Below are 24,385 nucleotides of genomic sequence, written 5' to 3'. Positions count from 1 at the left end.
CAGAAACAGGCAGGTTGGAATCAACCATGGGCCATAATTTGCCAAACCCAAACTTAGATTACTGATGTTCAGTTCAGCCTCTTCTTTTCAGGTATTTATATCGAAGGATGGACATTTCTGCTAAATTCCCAAGAAGTTGAGCATTTTCCAATTATCTTCTTGATATTAAATTTTGTCTAACACACACACACACACACACATATGTTCAGCTGGTAAAGAGACAATGAGACATTTTGGGATTCAGTTTATGACTTAGTAAGACAGGGAGTGATGGGTGGCTGAAGGTGCCAGATTCCAGGTCCTTGTCCTGTCCACACACCCAAAACAACAACTGAAACACAAGGGCCACATGCCTGTGGTGTGAACTGTAAGATACCCCATTGCTGAATTCCAGGGCGAGGCTGCATTTAAATCTGCGCTGATTTATTTTTGTTAGCCTGTTCTAAGTTACTGAAAGCACTTGATTAAAATCTCCAACAGTGATTTTGGATATGTGTATTCCTCTTTTATTTTCTGTCAGCTTTTGCTTTATATATTTTGAGGTTAAATACATTCAGTCTTGTGTTGGATTGACCCCCTTATCATTATGAATATTTCTTCTATCTTTATTAAAGTTTCATTAAAAACCTCCTTTTCTTTTCTTTTTTTTTTTTTTTGAGATTTTATTTATTTGTCTGACAGAGAGAGATTACAAGTAGGCAGAGAGGCAGGCAGAGAGAGAGAGAGAGGGAAGCAGGCTCCCTGCCGAGCAGAGAGCCCGATGCTGGACTCGATCCCAGGACCCTGAGATCATGACCTGAGCTGAAGGCAGAGGCTTAACCCACTGGGCCACCCAGGCGCCCTAAAAGCCTCCTTTTCTGATATTAGTATTTCTACATTAGCTTTCTTTTATTTGGTGTTTGCACTATCTATTTTTCTATTTTTCGCTTCCAACCTTTCTGACACCTTGTATTTAAGATGTAGCTTTTCTAAGCAATATGTAATTAGGGTTTTTTAAAAATCTGCTGATTATCTGTCTTTAACATGGAGTATTTAGTTTACCTACATTGGCTGTGATAACTGATATATTTGGTTATAGATCTAACATCTCACTGTTTGATTTTTGTTTGTCCTATCTGTTGTTTTTCTTTTTTTTAATCTTTTCTGCCTTATTTTGTAGAAGTCAGAATTTTTATTATTTAATTTTCCCTCTGTAGTTTCTTAGCTATACATTCCTTCACTATTCTTTTAGCAGTAACTACAAAGATTGCAACGTGCATCCTTGACAGTGGTTTCCCTTAAATTAGTACTTTTATCACACATCAGAAGGTTCAAGAAATTAGAATTTAATTCTGCTTACCCCCTCCTGCCTTTTATGCTAATCGTGTCCCATAATTGGATTCTATTTTAAACCCTTAAGGCAATATGATTTCCTATGGAGTCAGTACTCAATTTAAACACAGAAAAACTATCCATTGCTCTTCCCACATCTCTGAGCTTCAGATGGGGGTCATTTACTTCTGCTTAAAGAACACCCTTTAGCATTTACCTCACTGTGGTCCACTGGTAGTAAATGCACTCAGAATTTGTTTATCTGGACTTTTTTCATTTTACCTTTACTTTTGAAAGGTAACTTTTACAAGATATAGGAATCCAGATTGGCATTTATTTTCTTTCAGCCCTTTGAAGATATCATTCCATTTTCTTCTGGCCTTCATTATTTCCATTGGGAAGTCAACTGTCTACCTTCTTATTGCTCATTTGAAGGTAATATGTCTTTGTTTGTTTGTTTGTTTGTCCGTGTTTCTAAAATTTTGTTCTTCATCCTAGGTTTTTATCACTTTTATTATAAATTGCCTCCTTGTGTTTTCTTTATGTTTTCTTCCTTGAGTTTCATACCACTTCTGAACCTGTGACATGATATCTTTCATTAATTTTAGAAAATTCTGTCATTATCTTTTTTAAGTGTGGCTTCCATCCCATCCTCTATACTCTGTCTTTCTGGGACTCAGTTATACATATTTTGGGTCCTATGATCTTTGTCTGTGCTTGTCCTGCCACCCTTGTGCCCTGCTCTGTGTGTGTGTGTGTCTGTGTGTCTGTCTATCTGTCTGTCTGTCTGCTTCAGACTGGAGTTTTTCTTCTGACCTATCTTCCAGTTTATCAATTCTCTTTTCATGGGTATCAAGTCAGTTCTTAAACATACCCACTAAGTTCCTCTTTTTAGTTATTCTATTTTTCAGTTCCAGCTTTTCTGCTTGGCTTATTTTTATATTTCCCAGTTCCCTGCCAAAAGTCTTTAACTTCAACATATTAGTCATAATTATTTTAAAGTATATGTTTAATAACTCCATTGTCTAGATCTCCTGTTTTTTCTTCTCCTACTGTCTGCTTTTCTCTTATTTTTCTGTCCTGCCTTGGTTTTTCATAATCCTAGTCATTTTAATTGAGTGCTGGATATTATATATTAAAATTCTGAAATATAATTTTAGGCTGTGGGTGATTTTATCTTTTTCCATAGAGGATTAAATTTGCTTATTCAAGGCAGCTGGGTTGGGGGTATTATCTATTCAAGACCACCTTAAGCCAAGCAGGGATTTAAGGGATTTGAAGCTAGACTTATTTCCATGCTATGGATGCTCTATTCTTAGTTCACCCTGACTCTTGGGTCTAACCATTTAAGTTCCCAGATGAAAGCCTGGGGTGTTGACCTAGATCTGTTCTTCTTTGTGGGCCCTGAGTTTTGGGTTTTGTCCTTCCAGATCCAGAAAATTTATTGAAAGCCCTGCTCAACTTCTCAGCCTCTCAGCCACAGCTTTTATCATTGGTGGTATCCACAATGGAGAAGTGGCTTCCAGTGCTAGGCTCACCTCTCTTCCTGCATCCCCTCCAAGATCTCAGCCTTAAAATTACTTACTGCCTTTGTACTCCCCAATGCCATCAAACAGCCTTCCTACTTATATTCTGCCATAGTTCCTAGTTATTCCATTGTCCGTGTTTGTCTGAAACAACCTAGTCCTCCATTTCCAGAAACAAAACTTTAGGGTATGGTTTGAATTTGTCTACTGTGGTGTCACTGATAAATGTTTCAGTATTGGAATAAGCATATTAGAGCTTTTTATATGACTTTTTCTATCAAAGAATCCCAAACTGGTTGATGTCAGCATTATATGGTTAATGTTGAAATAAAATATTATTTCTTAACTTGCATGTGGAAAAGAGTGGTTGTAAATATCACCTACTCAATCATCAGATGATAGCTCTTTTTGCCAAATTGAACAGATGACTACTGACTTCCGAAACAGAAGTTGTCTATTAGAGAGTTAATGTGACAGCTGTTGACATCAGGTTTTGCATTTTTGTAGTGTTGTCGTTTATATGGATGACTTTTGCACAGGATGTATAATTTCACAATGTGACCTCATACATTTTTGAAAGAAAGGGAATTTTTCTCAAAATGATGAGCACTGATTATCCACCATTGTTTACATTTTGCTAGTTATGTTAGAAAATTCAGTTAATTTTGTTAGCCATCTACATCCTGCCCAGTTTATTTTATTTATTTATTTATTTATTTATTTATTTATTTATTTATTTTTTAAAGATTTTATTTATTTATTTGACAGAGAGAGATCACAAGTAGACAGAGAGGCAGGCAGAGAGAGAGAGAGGGAAGCAGGCTACCTGCTGAGCAGAGAGCCCAATGCGGGCCTCGATCCCAGGACCCTGAGATCATGACCTGAGCCAAAGGCAGTGGCTTAACCCACTGAGCCACCCAGGCGCCCTGCCCAGTTTATTTTAAACAACCTCGTGTACCACTTGTATCAAGAAGTAACTTCTCAGGTTGAAAGGAATTTAATATTTTTCCAGCTCTCTACCTTCATGCATGCTCGTGTTTGTGTGTGTGTAATGGACACCTCTATAAACCTGCCCTAGCTCTGCACTACTTTTGTCTCTGTCTCCCTGACCCTGAAGTAGACTCACCAGGGCTTTGCAAGTGAATAGTGTAAGATACTAAAACAAAGTTCCACAAGAGCCCTGTAGCTCTAGCAGGAGGGCTCTTTAGAGGACGTATAAGCTATTCTGCATTTGCGCTGGGCTAGACATCACAAACAAAGGGCAGCTATGACTAGAATGTTAGGCTCATGGGAGCCAAACCAGTGATTTGGGGGTTGCAGGTCAACTAGATGCTCAACTTTGGTTGAGGTAAATGAGCTTTGCTCCTCATAATATTCTTCTACAGTGCAGACTGGACTCCAAGGGTATCCAGAAAGGCCTGTTGGTGTTGATACTGCTGCCTTTGTGATGGTGGCACTTTTGGATTCCCCAGGGTCCCACTAGTCAGAACCCTTCATCCACTTCTGTCCTTGCAGTCACCAAGGTTTCCTTGTGGCTAGAGAAAGGAAGTGCGGTGGCAGGCCCTGCTCCCAAGGACTCTCCCTGACAGCACTGTGGCAGCGCTGTGGCAGTGTCTCAGGAGCCACTGGGGTTCCTCACATAATTGACAGGATGCTTGGCCTCAGGCATTGGTAAGCCATTCTAAAAAAATGAGTCTGAAAAAAGGAATTGATTGTTCTCTGTTTTAATCTGTTTGTTCCATGATTGTAGAAGTCATCATTCAGAGAGTGAGCTCAGGATTTTAGATGTTCTCATTTCCAGGTGGGGCTGCATTCCCTCTGCATGTGTGAGCTTAGCAAGGAGCTTGATCTGTTTAAACTATTTGGTTTCCTTCAGTGCTAAAACAGACATTCTCATCATCGTACCACTACGGCAAGATTGCCATTAGGATTAAAGATGTCATGTGTGAAATGGCCCAATACCTGACACAGAGTAGATATTCAAATAGTGAATGTACAAATGAATGAGAATGAATGAGAAAGGGAATGAGGGGAGGTGAGTTGTACCTCTCACTCAATATGCAAATCCTTCCCCCTCCCCCTCCCCCAAAAAACCCAAAAACTAAAACTAAAATCAAAGCAAAAGCAAAGAAGCAGACAAATATAGAAGATTCGTCTCCCCTGACCGGACCTTACATCCTCCACACACTTCACCTAGAGGCAGAGCCCGTTCCTCCGCCCTCCTCAGCCCTGCAAACCTCCCAGGCTGCCCTGTTCTTCATGCATCTGCTCACAGAACCTTCCGGCTGCTGTGATAGCTCATGCGAGCCTGATAATGTCAGGCTGGACCTACTTTCCCGCCCACCAGCCTATCTAAAGCCCAAAGCACAGAGGTGAGGGATGCAGCTTTGTCAAGGCCGTCAGCGTGATTGCCCAGCATGTCAGGGCATCTGACTTAGCCCTGGGGTTCCTCTCGTAGAGTGTGGAGTCGTAGCCACGCATTTCCTCTGAGCCACATTGCTGGCACCTGCCTGAGCCGGTTCCTGGTGTAATTAGGGTGAAGCTCTCCCTTACATACCGCTCTGGCAGTTGTTTGCAGACTCTTTTCTGAATATAGGTCTTGACTGAGATGTTCAGGAGCTCCCACAGGTCTGATCAGTGGAGCTGCTCTCACCAGGGCCAGAGCCCGAGCGTCCGCTAAGAACAGTGTCACAGCTACAGAACTGTGGGGGCCCCAAGGCCCATAACAACTGTGTCCCAGGTGAACCCAGATCAGGCTTCCCTGGAAGTTATGTGAACCTCCAGGGCCACCAGCCCATCTGAGCCCAGACCATGGGAAGCAGGAAACATCCTGCTTTTCCGAAAGCCTGAGAGCTTGCTGCTCTCACTGACCCTTCACAGCCAATCTGTCGGGAATTCCTGCTTGGCTCCCCATCAGGAAACCCTAGGCTCTCCTGTAGGACCCACACTCCAAGCACCACCGTCTACTGCCTGCCTTCTCTCTGCCCCATTCCTCAGATAGCCAAGTGGAGTTTAACATGAACATAAGGGAAGGGAAGGAAAAATAAAATAAGATGAAAACAGAGAGGGAAAGAAACCATAAGAGACTCTTAACTCTAGGGAAAAAAGAGGGTTTCTGGAGGGGAGGAGGTGGAGAGGATGGGGTAACTGGGTGATGGACATGAAGGCGGGCACGTGATGTGATGAACCCTGGGTGTTGTATGTCACTGATGATTCACTAAATTCTACTTCTGAAACTAATAATAAACTATATGTTAACTAAATTGAATTTAAATAAAAAAGTAAAAAAATAAAATGTAAAATATGAATCACCTCTGTAGAAGTTTTAGAATCAGCTTAATCAGTTTTTCAAAAAACAAAGTGCTGAACTTTGACTGGGATCCATTGACTCTGTGAGGACCTAAGGTAGGACAGCCCTACAGTGGGAGTGCAGAGCTGGAGGCCCTACAGGGCCTGACTTCCAGCTGCAGTAATCGGGACCATGAGTTGCTCAAGTCAGGGACACAAGCAGTGCATGGCAGAACAGGAGAGAGTTCAGATGGGGCCCTGTGCTGGCCATTAGCTGAGGTTGTTTAAGAAAAAAAGAAAAAAAGAAAAAACTTATTAAGGGAAAGGAAAACGTCTTTTCCACCAAAGGTTCTGGAATAACTATAAAATAACACAGAAAAGGGGGGAGGGAGGGCAGGTGGTCCAGGAAAATGTTGACCATCTGCCTCACACCACACACACAGGTTACTTGAAGGTGGGTTATAGACCTCAGTGTAAAAAACTATAAAGCTTCTAGAAGAAAACATGCAATAAAAATATCTCAACCATGGAGTTGGCACACATGTTTCAGAGAGGGCAAAGAAAGGACTATGAAAGGGAAAACAAGTGATAAATTGAACTTCAAAAATAAAGAAGTGTTCATTCCAAAGACACGGTCAAGAGAAGAGCCACAAACCGGGATGTAAAACATATATCTGATATTCTATCTTCCTTGCCCTTTGCCTCTCCCCCTCTGCCACTCGTGTTCTCGCTCTTTCTCTCTTTTAAAAAAAAAAAAAAAAGGAAAACATATATCTGATAAAGTACTTGTATAAGTAACAACTACAAAAATATTAATCATAATTTATAAATATGGGAAATAACATAATTTATAAATACAATTTACAAAAATGTAAACAATATGTAACAACTGTAAATTAACTATAAAAATATAAATAATAAAAAAGTGAGTAGAAGACTTCTTAAAAGAAGATAAGTGAATGACCAGTATGCATGGGAAAAGATTTTTAAATCAGTCATCAGGGAAATAAAAATTAAAACCACAATGTGATATGACTACACACTCACCAAAATGATGAAAATTAAGAAGATTGACAATACCGAGTGGTAGAAGGATGTGGAACAAATGCTGGTAAAAAAGCAAAGTAATACAGCCACTTTGAAAAACACACTTTGGTGGTTTCTTATAAAATTAAGAATATACTCTCCCCTTGAGCCAGCAATTCTCCTCTTGGGTATTTACTGAAGAAACACGTGTCCGCAAAAATAACTTGTACGTGAATGTTCATAGCAGCTTTAATCGTAACCACTGAAGTCTAAAAACCACCCACAAACCTCTCAACAAGTAAATGGATAAAGTGAGTGCGGTGTAGCCTTGTGTTGGAATATTACTCAGCAATAAAAAGAAATAACTCTTCCTGCATGCTACAACAGGGGTGAATCTCGGAGATCTTAATCTGAGCCAACAGGCCAGACACAGCAAAGTAAGTATTGCATGAATCTGTTTTGATGGAGCTCGAAAACAGGGGCTTTGTGTGTGGCAGGCGGAATTCCAAAGACACCCCCGGGATTCCCATTCCCTGATGTGCCATCAGATACTGATCTAAGTACTGCTGCCGAGCAACTTCTCAGATGAAATTCAGGTTGCTAATCAGCTGACCTTACAAGAGAGAGATTTTTCTGGATTTTCTGGGGGAGGGAGAGATCACAGGAATCTTCTGCCCTTGAAAACAGAAGAGGGAAATGGAAGATTCTGGGAGATGCGGAAGGAAAGATCAGAGAGATTTGAAGTGTGAAGAGGACACACCACCATTGCTGCCTTGAAGATGGAGGAAGGGGCCACAGACCAAGGAGCAAGGTGGTCTCTGAGGGAACTGATGACCCTCAGCTGACAGCCCCCAAGGAACTGAGGATGCCATGCTATTGCTGCATGGACCTGACTCCTGCCACAAGGGGAAGGAGCCTGGAAGTGGGTGCTCTTCTAGAGCTTCCAGAAAGAAACACAACCTTGGAAACTCAGCGCAGAGAAACCGGCCGAGCCTACGGAACTTCTGGCCGCTCTCGGTGGGACCATTCACTTACACAGCAGCAGGAAATGACTGCAGAGGGACTGGCTGGGAGGGGACACCGTACCCTCCTGGGTGTGACCACCGTGGTCCACCTCCGGATGGCAGCAGGGTTTACACACATGCATGCCCGCGACCAGAGTCCTCAATCTGAGCACGGATCTGGGTATTCACTCCACTGCCTGTAAGTGATACCCCAGTTTGTTTGTTTTTTTTAATTAAATAAAAGAACATCAGAACCTTATTTTTGCAGCTCGCAAGTCTGCTAGTGGTCTAGTCTCTCCCCAAATCAAACCGGCGACTTTGGCACACCCCACCTTGCACTGTCTGTGCATAGGCCACCTTGCTCACGTGAGGACACCGCAGCCACGCAGGCCCGCCGCAGGGTTTGACCTTGCTATTCAACAAAGAACGCTAACCTCCAAACAGCACAGGACTCCTTCCTTACCTGTTTGAGTCTCTCACCTTGTTAGGGAAATATTTGGTGTCAAGTCCTAAAGCAGCACACAGCAGCACCCCCTGTATCCTTGCTGGGCGCACACACGGGCCTCATGGGCAAGGCCGGCCCCCTGGCCCTCAGGCCTTACACAGCACAGCGGGCTCTGCACCTGCCCCCAGCTGTGTCCTGCTTGTCCGGGGCACGCTGCCTTCTCCACCAGGGAGCAGGCCCTGCTGTCCAGAATCCCATCTTTACATCATTATGATTGAACCGTTTTGTAGACATAGGGTCCCGGCAGGATTTCACTGAATCTGAACAAGCAAAAGGTATCCTGGGAGGCCAGACAGCCTTTCTGCCTCTGTTGTATGGACTGATGAGTGGCCCATGGAGGGTGTCTGGGTACACCGGGGGCTCAGCGGGGCTGGTCTTGCTCCAGAGCCCCCTAGTTCTCCAGAGAAGAGCCTCACTGCTTTGTGAAGCCTGACCCCGTAGCTGAGGTAGTCCGCATGGTTAGCGTGGATATACACGCTGTGGGAGGGGAGCTAACAGGCGTCCTGGTAGAATTGGATGGAAAGAGCTAAAAGGATTTCTTTAGAAGCCACAAATAATCAAGACTTCCTGGTGTCTACCAGACTCTACCAAGTTGGCCAACATCCACAAGACAGTGATTTACTTCTCAGATCTTCAGGATTCGGTCTTATTTCAAATGTTTTTAAAAGCTGCCTCAGGAATTTTTAAGTGAAACAGTTTAACGGAATGCAGTGTCTTTCTTTCTTAAATACTATAGAGATCGAAGGCACGGGATGCAGAGTGGGGGTGTACACTCAGGGTGGACAGTCCCCGCGTTAGAGGGCGGCTGCTAGTCTCAGCAGGGCTCCCCTTAATCATCAGAACTGAATGCTTTGTTTTAGCAGTTGACTTAACGATCTTTGACTTTCCGAAAATCAGTATGCAGATCCTTTGTAAAGTCTGATTTTAAGATCAAAGGCTGGGACACCTGACTTTAGTAGAGGAAGTTGCTGCTGCTGCTGACTGCAGTGAGTAGCTTGGGGCTTGGCTGCAGAGAAGACCAAGCCTCAAGTCAGCTCTGCTGCTTGCACCACGAGGTTTTATGGGGACAGGTCTCCACCCCCACGGAGGGAATAGTAGGAATGGTGTGGCTTAGACACCAGGGACCATGGCAGGGTGGGTGACTGGGCACAGCCAAGCCACTGAATTCCTCCTATATTTGTCCTCTAAAACAAGTGATATTTTTTACAAAATCCTTCTGACTTTGAAATCAAAACGTGTATTTTTAGAACTCCGCCTGAGAGACTATCATCTTGGTCCTCTCGGGTCAACCTCTGTGGGGCAGCCCTGCTGACCTCTTGTTTTATAAATGAGCCACAGATCTGTGTATTGGCTCCAAAGCTGGTTGTTTCTTCCCTGCAGGCTGAGTCCCCTTTGCTCCAAAGCTGCCAGCCCAAACTCAAAATTTCCACACATCCATTTGTTTTAAACATAGCCCACTTAAGCAGATTTTTATGCATTGAGAGCCTTCCTGCTTTGCATTGACTATTATTCTTCCCCCAGCATCTTGGCCACTGAGAAGACAGAGCCTGTGGCTATGAGACCACAGGCCGCTGCTGCCCTTGGACAGTTCCTGACCCAGACTCCCCACAGTGCTGCTGAGTACATCACCTGGACACAGAAGCCTCCGCTCTGTCCGCCTCTCTCCTGGGAGTTCCCCTGCCCTCCTCCCATTCTGAGTAGAGACAGCTCCTCCCATGAGAAACTCCCTGAATGCAAGCATCACCCCCATAAAGCTCCCAAGGGCCACTTCACGGTCATTTATTTTTTTCTTGATCAGCTCCCACCTCCCTGGAACACCAGCACATCTGTATAATTTGTGGGACAAAGAGTGGTTTTGCAAGCCTCTGAGTCTTTGTATATGTTCGTCCCCTGCATTGCCCTTCCTGTTCCTCTTCTGGGAATCTCCACACCTCAGTCACAAATAAGGGGGCACACAGGCCCCTGTGAAGACCCCTAGCTCTCCATACACACTTCTCTTCTACCCTGTCTACAACAGGTGTTTTCATGCCTGTCTCACCTCTCGCTCTGGCAGCCTCTTAAGAAGCGTACATGGGTCCTCATTCATAGCTATATCAACAGCACCCATGGGCACCTGGCTGAGCTGGGAGCGCACAGTGTGGATCCGTGGCTTTCCTTAGAGTGCAGCATGGGAGCCATCCCTGTCCTGTAGCTTTGGACTGGCCAGTTTAGATCTTCCTTCAGCTACTGTGAAAATGGTTTATCATGTATCGTGGTATCACTGTTTAGATGAATTGCATCCTGAATGTAGAGAGCCCAAGCATTTGGAAATACTTAAAACTGATGCTCCGTTTATAAGCTCTGGAGTGTGTGAGATCCAAAAATAGAACTTCTCAGACTGTAAGTACATATTCACACATGTATTCTGACAGCAATAAAATCCTTCATTTGTGTATTAAATCAGTAAATGAGTTAGTGTCTGATATATGCAGAAATTGCTTTCCTCTTATTCAGCTGATATATATATGACCAAATTGAAAGTTTTCTTTTTAGAATTTTTTATCACTTTATTTTAAAAATAAACTAATCAGAGTACCTGTACATCACTGTGGCACTGGTAGTTTCAATACTGATCTTTGCAGAGTAACACAAAATACTCATGACTCGATGCTAAGATTGACTATCTTAATTTACTTTTCTGTATTATTTAACCAGTTGTTTGAAACGGTTGAACCTATGATTTATTTTCATGTTTGGCTATGTGCATATTCATTAAAAGCAAACCAAAAAGAGCATAATTAGTTACCTAGGCAAACAATCATGTCCACCAGGCATTCAGGTCAGTGGAGGCCTGGGGATAATTTAACATTAATGTGAACTCACTGAAAAAAAAAAAAAATGAAGAAAACACAGCATGAAGAACTAAGAGTCATTTGCGATCCTGCCCCTTTCAGAGAATCCTGGGGACGTTGTGATATCTCTTCTTTCCGTTTTTCTGAAACTGAATGTACATTTCCTGAGGAAATGAGGTTTGAGGAGTGACCACGGTGAAGCAAGGGACAAGTGTGTGCTCCTCTGTCCTTTGCCCCCTCTGGCTGAGTGGGCCGGGACCCCCACACCAACCTTGGGAGTCACATGGTACGGATGGCACCAGGGTCCCCAGATGACCGTGTGGAGGGGAGCCACCAGAGGCCTGGACTCCCATCCTGGACTGCTACGTGAGAAAGGAATACACCTTTCTTCTTTAAGTTACTGAATGGGAATGAGTGTGGGTTGGTCTCTTAATTACCATACCTACCCTAACTAGTACATTATTTTTGTTAAAAACTGAGATGATACAAAGTCCTATCTGTCAAAACTGATTGTAAAAGTAATGCATTTTTGAAATTCTGTGCTTCCTGTCTACATCACAGTGCCTCCCCCTTCAGTGGCAACCTCCACCCTGGAGGTTGTGTTTCTTTGTATTCTCTTGTTGGCCTTGACCTTTACCATGGATGTCTGCATTGCCAGTCAATACATTGGTTAGTAATGCATGTTTTGAACTTTATATAAATAGATTGAGACTGTGTGAATTTTTAGGAACTTCCTTCTTTCCAGCAATAGTATGCTCCTAAGAGCTACCATATTGCTGTATGAAGTTCCATTGATTTTCCATTGCTGCATAACATTCCATCACGGGAATAGACCAATGTGTATTTGTTAATTCTACTTTCCATAAGCACTTGGATTGTTTCTTATTTCTGCTGTTATGAAGCAGGCTGCTGTGAACATTTTTCATGGGGCTATTTAATGCATATGGTAGAGGCACAGACATTCTGTGATATTCTATATCTATATCCATATTCTAGGATATATTCCTGGAAATGGGATTACTGGAGCCCAGGGTACACATAGTATTTTACATAGAATGACCGCGAAGAAACTCTCTGATAATGTGTAGTCCCAGGAAAGAAACCCATAATGAAGTAAAGGAGAAAGTAATACAGATATTTTGGGAACTAGTATTGGCCAGGTGACCAAAGTGATTGGATTCCCAAGAGGAAGAGGAGGTGACATCGTGGAGTCCTCATTGGGTGCCCAGGAGCCAGAGAGGGAAGGGTTAGGGGTTGACGGAGAGAACTTTGGACTCAGTTGAAAAGTGCCTGGAAGTCTCTGAGGTTGAAAAGGAGAGGAATAGGACAAAATTTCCATTTCCCCAGGGTCATCCTGGCTGACCTATGAACAGACTTCAGGACACACAGAAGTAGAAAAAGCCAGAAGACTCTTGCAACAATCCAACAAGAGATGTGGCTTACCTGGTATGGGAATGGTAGAGATTCTGAGACAGGACTAGATCAAGGGTGTGTATTTTAAAGTCACACTGGAAGGTTTGGCTGGTGTGGAGTATGAGAGAAAAAAACAGAATCAAAGATGACAGCAAGGATTTTCATCTAAAAGTGGATCTCCATGAAGCCAGACTCTGGAGGAAATCCAAGTCTTTGGCTCAAGTCTTGTTAGGCCCGGGGAAGCCCTGTATGAGTTTGTTCCAGTAGCCGTAACAAAGTATCAGGAACCGGAGGGTAGGAGAACAGATATTTCTTGGGTCTCTTCCTCTTTTCACAAGGACACCAGCCATATCAGATTGGGGTTCCAACCTTTAGGAACTCATTTAACCTTTAATTTTCTCCCTATCTACAAACACAGTCTCCTTGGCAGTTAGGGCCTCAACATAATTTTTGTAAGACGTCTAAGTTGAGGTGTTGCGTCAGAAGTTGGGTATGCAAATCAAGAGCTGCCCAATGACAAAATTCCAGGGGAGGTCAGTGCATACTTAGCAGGTGGCACTCACCAGGAAGGGCTCAATGGGTCATCCAGGTGGCGAGCACAGGTGGGCAAGAGAAGTGGTTCCAGGGCCAGAGGTCTCTCAGCAAGTGGAAGCCAGGAGCATGAGAAGAATCCACCAAAGGAGACCCAGAAGGGGCTAAAGGAGGCAGATCAAAAGGGTGTGGTGTCCTTGATAATAAATGAAGAATGTGTGGAAGAAGGTAGTGATCATCTCTGAGTATCTGCAGGAGGCCATTGGTGCAGTTACAGGGGTCTGTCACTGGGGTGAATGAAGGGACATGAAGGGAAAAGGGGGCTCATGCCATGATGGGTGGGGGAGCGGGTTGCAGCAGTGAGTGAAGCGAGGCATCCTTGTCATCCCCAAACCCTATACCCCTTTGTCTCAGTAGCCACATTTTCCATATAATAAAGAGTGTCATTTAGATTTCTTACAGCCCATGGCCTACTTTGATTTCCACAGTGTATGTGTTACTGGCATACTGGCACTTTTATCTTTTTTTTTTTCTTTTACAATATATAGTTTTATTTAGTTAGCCCAATGCCTTTAAGATTCATTCACATTTCTGCATGAGTCAGTGGTTTGTTCGTTCCTACTGCTGCGTGATACTCCATTGTAAGGAGGTACCACAGGGTGTTTGGGGTTTTTTTTCATCTGTTTGCCAGCTGAAAAACATTTGAGCTGTTCCCTATTTTTAGTGTTTATGAATAAAACCACTATAAACGTATGCATACAGGTTTTCATGTGAATGTAAGTCCTCATTTCTCTTCAGTAAATACCTAGGAATGAGATTGCTGAATCACAGGTAAGTGTATGTTCAACTTCGTAAAGAACAGATGAACAGGTTGCAAAAGTGGCCATGCCGTATTGCATTCTCAGTGTATGAGATTTCCAGTTGATCCATGTTCTCACCAGCACTTGGTAGAGTCGGGGTTTTTTTAAGCAATTCTAACAGATAATAAAGAGTGTCAATTCCGGATTTGGGGGTCCAGCGGCCCTCTCCGAAATCCGTAATGTGTTTGTGACTGGCATTTTTACCTTACTTCCAGCAAACCTCTAAATAGCAGTGGAAGCCACTATCTTCCCTTGTTTTTTTTTTTTTTTTTAACTTTCAGAATCTTAAGATTTAGGGAGAACCCTACAGAGGTGAATTTCAACCATCTCTCCTTAAGGTTGCTCAAAGTAGGGCTCAGAAATTGTCCAAGGTCACGGAACAAGCCCACGGAGGGCCTGTGGCCAGAACGTCATGCCTGACACTGGCTATCCTTCCCTCCCTCACCCACCCACATCTGATCACATGGGTGAATTCACAGGACATCAGGACTGAATGCCTGCTTTACAGACAGCCCTGGGAAGCATTTGTGTAGAAAACCCTGTCCTTAGTCATAGGAGGACTTGACTTTTGGTACATCATAGCCATGTTTTAAATTTATGAATATTTGAGCTATGTACACAGCATGTGTGGAAATTAGACTTTCATTCCAAGTTAAATTCATTTCATTCCGTTGATCGGTGTGTCTGTTCATGTGCGAGTACCACACTGTTTTGATTTGCCTTATATCTTGTATCTTGAAATCTGGGATTGTGATACTTCAGTTTTGTTCTTCTTTTTCAAGATGGTTTTGGCTATTCAGGGTCTTTCAGGATTTTATACAAATTTTAGTATTATTTCTCCTAGTTCTTTGAAAAGTGTTGGTATTTTGTTTGGGATTGCATTAAATCCGTACATTGGGTAGCACGAACATGTCAACAATATTTATTCTCCCATCCCATGATCATGGAATATCTATTTGTATCGTCTTCAATTACTTTCATCAGTGTTTTAGAGTTTTCAGAGTATGGGTCTCTCAACTTCCTGGTTAAGTTCATTCCTGGGTATTTTATTATTTTTGGTGAAATTGTAAATAGGATTGTTGTCTTAATTTCTCTTGTTGCTACTTTGTTATCAGTACCTAGAAATACAACAGATTTCAGCATGTTAATTTTGTATCCTGTGACTTTACTGAATTCATTTATCAGTTCTAGTAGTTTTTAGTGAAATCTTTAGAGTTTCCTAGATACAGTGTCATGTCATCAGCAAAAGGCAACAGTTCTAATTCTTCCTTACCAGTTTGGATGCCTGTTTTTTTCCCTGTCTGATTTCTCTGGCTAGAACTTCCAGTATTATGTTGAATAAACGTAGTGAGACTGGACTTCCTTATCTTGTTCCCGATCTTACAGGGAAAGCACCCAGTTTTTCATAGCTGAGTATGAAAACAGTAATTTGAAAAGATACACGCATCTCTATATTTACAAAAGCATTATTTACAACAACCAAGCTATGGGAGTCACACAAGTACTCGTACCCATAGATGAATGGATAAAGTGTGTGTGTGTGTACTATACATACACATACACACACATATACATAAGCACATACACATACACACACACACACACACACACACATTAGGCATAAAAAGAATGAGGTCCTGCCATTTGTAACAACACGGATGGACCTAGAGGGCACAATGCTAAGTGAAGCAAGTCAGACTGAGAAAGACAAACACCATATGATTTCACTCCGGTGTGGAATTTAAGAAACAAAACAAATGAACAGAGAGAAGAGGCAAACAAAAGAAGACTGTTAAATACAGAGAACAAGCTGGCGGTTGCTAGAGGGAAGGAGGGTGTGGTGAAGTAGACAAAAGTGGATCAAGGGTACATTTACTGTGATGAGCACTGAGAAATGCATAGAATGGTTAAATCATCATATTGTACACCTGGAACAATATAACACTGTATGCTAATTATACTTACATTTTTTTAAAAGATTTTATTGATTTATGTGACAGAGATCACAAGCAGGCAGAGAGGCAGGCAGAGAGAGAGGAGGAAGCAGGCTCCCCTCTGAGCAGAGAGCCCGATGCGGGGCTCGATCCCAGGACCCTGGGATCATCACCTGAGCCAAAGGCAAAGGCTTTGACCCACTGAGCCACCCAGGTGCCCCTATACTTACATTCTTTTAAAAAGTTAGTTCATTTTGAAGAAATGAACTGTCAAAGCTGAGGCTGATGGCTCCTGCTGAGCAGTGTCCACCTGCTGCGTATTCTCTCTGTTCTCTCTCCATACCCCTGCTCTTCCGTGGTCCTTCTACATTGGAGGAAAGAAGCTGGCCAATTAGATATGCTCCTAGCGTAATAGGAAGGGTTAGATGACAATCACGAAATAGTAACTGGCTGCAAGACTTCCTCCCCAGAGAAGGTATAGGATGGACTAGTATAACCTCGTTCACCAGAATTCCTGCAGAATGTCTACTCTAGCCCCATCTACCTTTCTCTATTTTAGTATATTCATCCACGTACACATAGATACATAATTTTGCATAACAGGATCATAACATACGTATCATTTGTTTCTAGAAAATCCTCTTTTTTGCTTGTGTTGCCCTACCCCCTCCTTCTCTACTCAATGCATATCACCACCAACTACTAGAAACCCATATTAACAACCTATTATGTCTTTCCATATTTTTCTCCAAACTCAAATAATCAACTGCAGATACATATGTAATATATATTAAACACAGAGAAAGACACACAGACGTATACAGATGCATGAATGCAGCCAGAGCTCTCTTGGGAACACCTAAGACACTTGAGGTTTGCAAGTGAGATGGATTTTAATACAGGCACTTAGAGGTTTTCACCACCATTGAAAGGGTTGATGGAGCAAAGGTCAGGGATGCCACAGAGAAGCAGGTTTGTAGGGAGTCACCGTCAACCTCAGGAATGTCAGAGGGGCCAGGCTGCTGCTGTTGTTACCTGCAGAAGGAAGCTGGGACTCACAGCTACTATGAGGTTCCCCAGAGCTACCCTAGGAGCTGTGTATGTTCACGGCTGGCCTTGGAGTATGGTGGCTTCTCCTTCTTGCAGCCTTGCAAACTTTGCATCAGTGCTTCTCCTTTAGAACCTGGAACTTATCAGTAAAGCAGTTCTGGGAAGTGTCACTTCTGGCTTTTTTTTTTTTTGGTCACTTCTGGCTTCTGCCCCAGTTTGCAGAGGAAAGTGAAAAAGGAGACTGTAGGGAAGGCAGTGATGGAGTTGGCAAAGGACTCTCTGGCACTCTCTATCCTTTTACTCGTATCCTCAGCCATACATATGCTTGATCCATACTCAAACAAGCAACCACAATAACACCACATCCCACCAATCCCCCACACAACCGAAGATGTACTCACTTCTCACCACCCGCAGGAGGTGCAAAGCCCCATAAGTTCAAACCCATCTTGAGTTGTGTTCATTCCTCACCTGGTTGAGACCATGACTTATCTTCGGAAAACTATAACTTGAAGACTAAATTAGGAGCTTAATCACACCTAGCCTACTTTATGTCATATAACAAGGGAGAATGGCACGAGGTGATTCATATATACCTACTGATAAATAACAAAGCAAGGGAGAAAATATGCAAACCATATCTTGAATCCTGCCCCTTGCAGACTGTCCTTGGGGAGTTTGTAACATCTTCTTCCATGACACCTGCCCTGCTCCCCTTGCCATCACCCAGCACCCAGACCTTCATATCCAGACTCTGCACCCTTTTTAAATTAGGTTCAATTAGCCAACATATAGTACATAATTAGTTTTTGATGTAGTGTTCAGTGATTCATTAGTTGTGTATAACGGCCAGAGCTCATCAGATCATGTGCCCTCCTTGATGTCCATCACCCAGTTACCCGATCTCCCCACCCCTGACACTTCTGTTTGTTTCCCGGAGTCCAGAGTCTTTTCTTCTGCCATTGGCACATTTGGTCAATTCTCAGTTTAACATTTGTAAAAATCTAATCCTATGCAGTCTAGATTTTTACTAGCAAAAACCTTAGAATTCTTTGATGTATATGGAACTTTCTCCTAGGCCATCTTCCTTGTTATGAATCTGAAAACTTTTTTGAGACCTGGGTTTTAAAACTGGACATCTCCATGAAACACATCTGCTCAGAAGAGGCCGTTGCCAGGTCTTCAAACAATGGGGAGGGCGGGCACTGGTCTTGGTCAAGGGAGAGGGGCTGCCTCTGCTGGTCTGATAAGCTCAGGGCAACTGGAGATTTAAGGACCCCAGGTTCATCAGAACCCACTTAGTATTCTCAGGATCCCATCCATCTTTCAAAGCCCAGTCTTTTCTGCTCAATGTCCTACTGCTCAGGACTTTTCCTGCATGCTCCGCAGCACAGTCAAGGGGGTTCACCCACTGCACTCCTTAGATCCCATCTTTGTATCACAGTGACTGTTAACAGCTGTTAGCTTTTCTACACCATCAGAGAACTAGCCTCATCTCTTTCTTTCTGCTTTTCTGGAACAATCTCCAGTACCAAATTCTGATCCATCAGCATTTGATAAAGAAGAAAGAGGTCATCCTAGGTATTTCAAGTAGGAAAGGGAAATAGGGGTGTATAGACCAGAAGAAATATGTGAAATCAGAGAAGCTGTGCTCATAGTTGGAGGCTCACTGGTGCTCACTGGAAGTCCTTACAGCCTTGAGTCATGAGGCACCTCCCCACCTACCCTGGCAGCTGGATTGCCAAGCAGGTGCTTCTTAGGAGTTTGCCCCAAAGCTACAGCCAGTCTCCATCTGCTCTCTGCCCCGGCATCTGCTTGCAACCCCCCATAGAAAGCCAGCCTGTGCTCAGCCTTCCAATCAGTCTTGCATGAATGCTTCTCATTGGAGTCTGTTGCCAGAACTCTACTGAGAAGGGACTTGCAGGAGCTTTCACTCATACTTCTCCCCTGGGATGAGCGAGGGTGTGCAAAGGCAGAGCGGAGGGTGGGCAGGGCAGATGCAAAATTGACCTTGGATGCTAAGGCATGAGGATGCTGGATGTGGACCAGGCAGAGCTGTGTTTGCTTTGTTTTACCCAAGGTGATTATGCTGCACACACTGTCATCATACTGCTTTTCTCACTCAACCCTACTTCACTGAAATCCCCTCAGATCAGTTGTATATGTAAAGTCATTCTTTTAATGGCTGAGTAATCTTCCAGATGTGGATTACCATAACCCAGCCAGCCATTTCCTGGGTAGTCTGCAAGATCCTAGACACATGCCTTCGCCTCTCCCTCTCTCTCCAGTCCAGCCCTGAGGAGAACCACCACCACGCCCCTGACCCTGCTTCTCCATCCTCATTGTCACTGGGCCAGGCCATCTCGATTCTCATCTATATTGCTACAGGTCTCTCCTAATGTTCTTTCTGCCTCCAGCTTCCCCAATTCTAATGCAGTTTCTGCTATTTAGCCAGAGTAATTTTTTAATGCAAATACTTTCTTTTTTGAAATAAAAATTTGATCAAGCCCCACTTCTTTGTCAATGCTTCAGTGACTCATGTTTGCCCTTGGGATAAAGTCCAAACCCCAGCACATACTTCACAAGATGCTTCAAGGAGCACTCTGTCCCAACACCTCCCTCTCCCCAAGCAGCCTCTCCTGGCTCCTCTCGGCACCGTATTCATCTTAACGACCTTCATTGCCTTAATGGACAAGGTCATTTCACTTCCAGGTTTATCCATGTGCTGTCCTCTTCCCAACATACTTCCACTGCTCCTCCTGCTCCTGATTCTTTGCCAGAATAGCTTTCATACTTCCTTCATGTCTCGGCCTAAATGAGAACACTTCTGATCATCCCCTAAGTCTCAAGTTATATCCCGTCCTGGGTACCCTGTCAGACTCACGGCTAACTCCCAGTGTAGACCTCTCCTGTCTCTATTTTTCTGTATTAGTTGGGGGGAGCTGGCAGTAATCTGTCCAGATTCTTATTCAGGCTTTTTTCCCCCCTCACTCAGCATTCTTGGCAATTGAGCTTTTTATGCTTTTTACCTCGTGTTTGCAAGATGATTGCCACAGCTCCAGGTAATATGTCTGCATTCCAGTCAGTAAGAAAAGGGAATAACTGCATAGGTCAGCTCTCCTCTTAAGTCTACATTCCTTTAAGTCAGAAGTAAAAATGTCTTTCAAATACCTCCTAACAGAGTTTGACCCATATCTGAACATTGAGGAATGACAACATCTAGGGATTTAATGAAAGAGGAAGAGGTGCTGTTAAAAGGACAGGAGTAGAGCAGCCATTGGGAAAAAAAAAAAAACGATGACTAGGGGAGTGCAATGTCTTAGAAGTAAGAGAATGGCAGTCCCTGTGTTGTACGTTAGATTCCTCCCCCTTTCCTCCCCCCAAAAAGGGGAGTAAATTAAGGAGGAGAGAGAGCTTTATTGGTGGGGAACAGAGAAATGACCTTGGCTTCATCTATACCAAGCTTGTTGGTAATCTTGAAAAGAGCTGCTTCAGTAGAAAGTGGATCACAAAGACCATTTTGCCATGGGTCAAAGAGTGATTGTGCATAAATATATTTTCTCTTTCAACATTTGTTTAAATTTGCCACACCTACCAGCCTCTATTGCTGTCAATAGAATGCAATAATACCAGTGTCTTTTTTAAGTTTTCAACATCAAAAATATCAAAATTTCAGTCATATAGTTTTGTTATATTATTATCATATCTGTTATATTTGCACAAGTATCTGGTGAACTACAACCTATTGCAAGATTAGTTGAGCAAGGCTTCGGGCTGATTTCCTTCTCCACATTTCTATAAAAATAAACTAATTAAAGCAGCCTTACAAATATCAGCTAGCTAAGAAGTCCAATTCTTTCAACTGGTTCTTTCTATTTCCATCTGTATTTAATAGCCAGGAAATTCAGAATTGTTGCTGTCAATGGAAATGAGATGCAGACTTCCAATTCTGTAGTTACGGCACCCTACATATCAAGGGAAAGTTCTCACTGGGATGCACTTCAGGTATTATTTAAACAATGAAAGTATTGTTTAATCCTTTTTAAAAAATTAGACATTTAGTTTTATTCACTGTTTGTTTTCTATAACTGATTTATTCAAATAGTTCAAAAACTCAAAAGAGGAAGACATTGACAATATCTTACCACCCCCGTCCCCTGTCCCCCACTCTTGATCACCACTTGTGCTAGTTTTTTATTTACCCTTCTGGTCTTCGCATACGCAGATGCAAGCACGCACTTATTTGTGTATATTAATATAGAGAGAGAATGTATATATTCGTTATTCTGTCCTTACTCAAAAGTAAGATTATGAATATTTAACACCTTCCTTATTTCACTCCCAGATGTGTGCTAGAGTGCAACGTTCCATGGCAGCTTCGTCATTGTTTCATGCACTAGCATATTATGTTAAGTGGAGTGTAGTTTATTTAAATAATCTTCCATACATGGACAATTAGCTCGTTTCCATTATTTTGCTGTTGTAAATGATGCTGCAATGACTATATTGTACATACCTCCTTTTATGTGTATAGGTATTTCTCTAGGGCAAAAGCCCAGAAGTGGGGTGGCTGGGTCACAGGATAAGTACATTGTGATTTTGATGAATACTGGGAAATAGCCTTGTGTGAGGGTTATATCATTCTGTACTTTTAGCAGCCGGGGGCGAGCCTGTTTACTAACAAACTTGGTAACCAGGTGGGTTCCCAAATTTTGCACTCACCACTTTGATACGTGTAAAATGGTTTCTTGGCGTATTTGGTTTTTTGGTTTTAGGGTTTAAAAAAAAAGGTTTTTATGTATTTTTGTATGGGAGAGAGAAAGAGAATAAGCACAAGTGTGGAGTGGGGGGCAGAGGGAGAAGCAGAGTCCCCACTGAGCAGGGAGCCTGATGTGGGGACTCCATCCCAGGACCCTGGAACCATGACCTGAGCTGAAGGCAGACACTTAAGCAGCTGAGCAGCCCGGGAGCCCTCTTGGTGTATTTGTGATTTGCATTTCTTTTGTGAGTGAAATTGATCATCTTTCCATATATTTAAAAGCCATTTGTAATTATTTTTCAATGAAATCTTTGTTCATGTCCTTTGCTTGTACTTCTGGGTTGTTAATCTATTTTCCCCCTTACTGGTTTCTGGGCAAACCACATATGCATGCACTCCGAACTCCGGAGAAAACAGAGGGTATGGCATATGCTCCTGTGCTCAGATCCTTTTGTCAGGGGGTCCAGGCACTCCTGCCAGGGTGGGGAGCAGAGAGTGACATTGCTGATGACTCACAGCTGACTATGTCTTCTGGTGTGACCCCCAGGGGAAGGAAGTCACTTCATCTAAGACTCTCCCTAACTGGGGGCAGCACCGCCATGCAATGCGTTCTTTATATCTGGGCCCTTTACTATAATACAGATTCGTCTGAAGGGCCATCCCTTTTCCTGTGCTGCCAGTCAGTTCAGGGAGGACCTCAGTGGCACCTTCATGGTGGATCTGCTGCTTCCCCCCTGCCCATGCCCCGCCCTCTGCCCCATCCACACTAGCCCTCCTGCGTGCATGCCCCTTCCTTAGACTTAGATTTTCTCAGTCTCTGACCTGCCTCAGAGATGACTCCTGGTATGTGATACGAAATGCAGGCCTTTCCCCAGATCAGTATGTCTGTTTTGACATTGCAAATGTGTTTCAGTCTCTCTGGGACTTCTGTTATGTTCCATGGCTTTATTCGGTTGTTCATATAAACAGGAGAGCCAGTTCTCTGTGTGGGAGTGCCCCTCCCTCCTGACTGCTCCTTTGGTTTAGAGGGTCCCTGGTTATTCTCGCTTAGTGTTTCAAATGACTGTTATAACCAGCTTGCCTGATTCCAAACCCTGCTTATATTTTTTATAGGGATCATATTAAATTTTTAAGTTAGATGAGGAAGAAATGATGATATTGACCCTGCCATACTAAGAACATAGTGTGTTCAGTCCTGCTTTGTGCCTTGAGAGACAGTGTAAGTGTTCCACATAGATGCTCTACATATTTCTTTTAAATTTATTTCTCAGTATTTTAAACAAGATTTTATTTATTTATTTGACAGAGAGACAGCAAGAATAGAACACAAGCAGGGGGAATGAGAGAAGGAAGCAGGCTCCCCGCTGAGCAGAGAGCCCAATATGGGGCTCAATCCTAGGACCCTGGGATCATGACCTGTGCCGAAGGCAGATGCCTAATGACTGAGCCACCCAGGAGCCCCTATTTCTCAGTATTTTATCTTTTAGTTGCAGTTATGGAATTGCATGATGAAATACTTCCTTCCATTATGTCATATGACTTGTTTTTGTTTATGCAATTTTTTCAAGATTTTATTTACTTACTTATTTGTCAGAAGGAGAGAGAGAGAAAGCACAAGCAGGGGGAGAGGCAGGCAGGAGAAGCAGGGTTCCCACTGAGCAAGGACCCTGATTTAGGACTTGATCCCAGCACCATGGGATCATGACCTGAGCTGAAGGCAGATGCTAAACCAGCTGAGCCACCCAGGCATCCCCAGGCTATTTTGTGTGTGTGTATGTTAATTTTACATCCTGTGGTAGTCATTAGCACTGTTCAAGGACAATGTTCCACAGTCTAACTCCCCCTTGTGGGTCCTTGGGAGAACTGCCCCTCCTGGCTCCTGTGGTTGGATGGGACCCTGTGCCTAGTTTGAGCAGTGGGTTGGGAACAGAAGTCAGAGGTCACAAATGGGCCAGAGTATTTGATTGTTAATGGGAGAAAGTCAAGGGATTTTTGTCTCTCTGTCATACTGATAGGAAGTTTTTAAGACTGACTCCTTTGTCCTCCTGAATCCCGAAGTGAGAAGATGTGACAGAGCTCAGCCAACCTTCGGCCAACCCATGGCTTGAGCAAAAAGCAAGTCTTCGTTGTAATGGCCTCAAGAGTCTAGAGGCTGTTTATTCCCACATTATAATCTATTCCTGCTACTTATGGCATTCTCTTGTTAATAGTAAATTCCAGTGTTTCATGGCAATTTCCGCTTTGTAAAATTTTCTACTTTTCTATTTAGTATGCATATATTCATACTTCTTATGTCTTCTGTTTTAATATGTATCTGAGATTTGTTCTAACAGGTCTGGTAAGACCA

The 24,385-nt window shown here is 43.1% G+C and overlaps 1 protein-coding gene across 3 annotated transcripts in view; it reads left to right on the top strand.

Annotated features, from left to right (window-relative positions):
* OTUD7A (OTU deubiquitinase 7A) overlaps positions 1-24,385 on the top strand; it is a 356,697-nt gene that overhangs the window by 241,713 nt on the left and 90,599 nt on the right. The window contains exon 1 of one of the 3 annotated variants that reach the window (XM_032342263.1): positions 1,657-1,746. The exons of the other annotated variants lie outside the window; for them this stretch is intronic. The gene's annotated coding sequence lies outside the window, so the exon portion shown is untranslated. Of the gene's footprint in view, positions 1-1,656; positions 1,747-24,385 lie in introns of those variants that run through there. 3 annotated transcript variants of the gene reach the window in all.

The sequence above is a fragment of the Mustela erminea genome, chromosome 5 (assembly GCF_009829155.1).
Source record: "Mustela erminea isolate mMusErm1 chromosome 5, mMusErm1.Pri, whole genome shotgun sequence".
NCBI lineage: Eukaryota > Metazoa > Chordata > Mammalia > Carnivora > Mustelidae > Mustela > Mustela erminea.
Note: the sequence above shows the minus strand (reverse complement) of the source record. Positions and strands in the feature narration are given on the sequence as shown.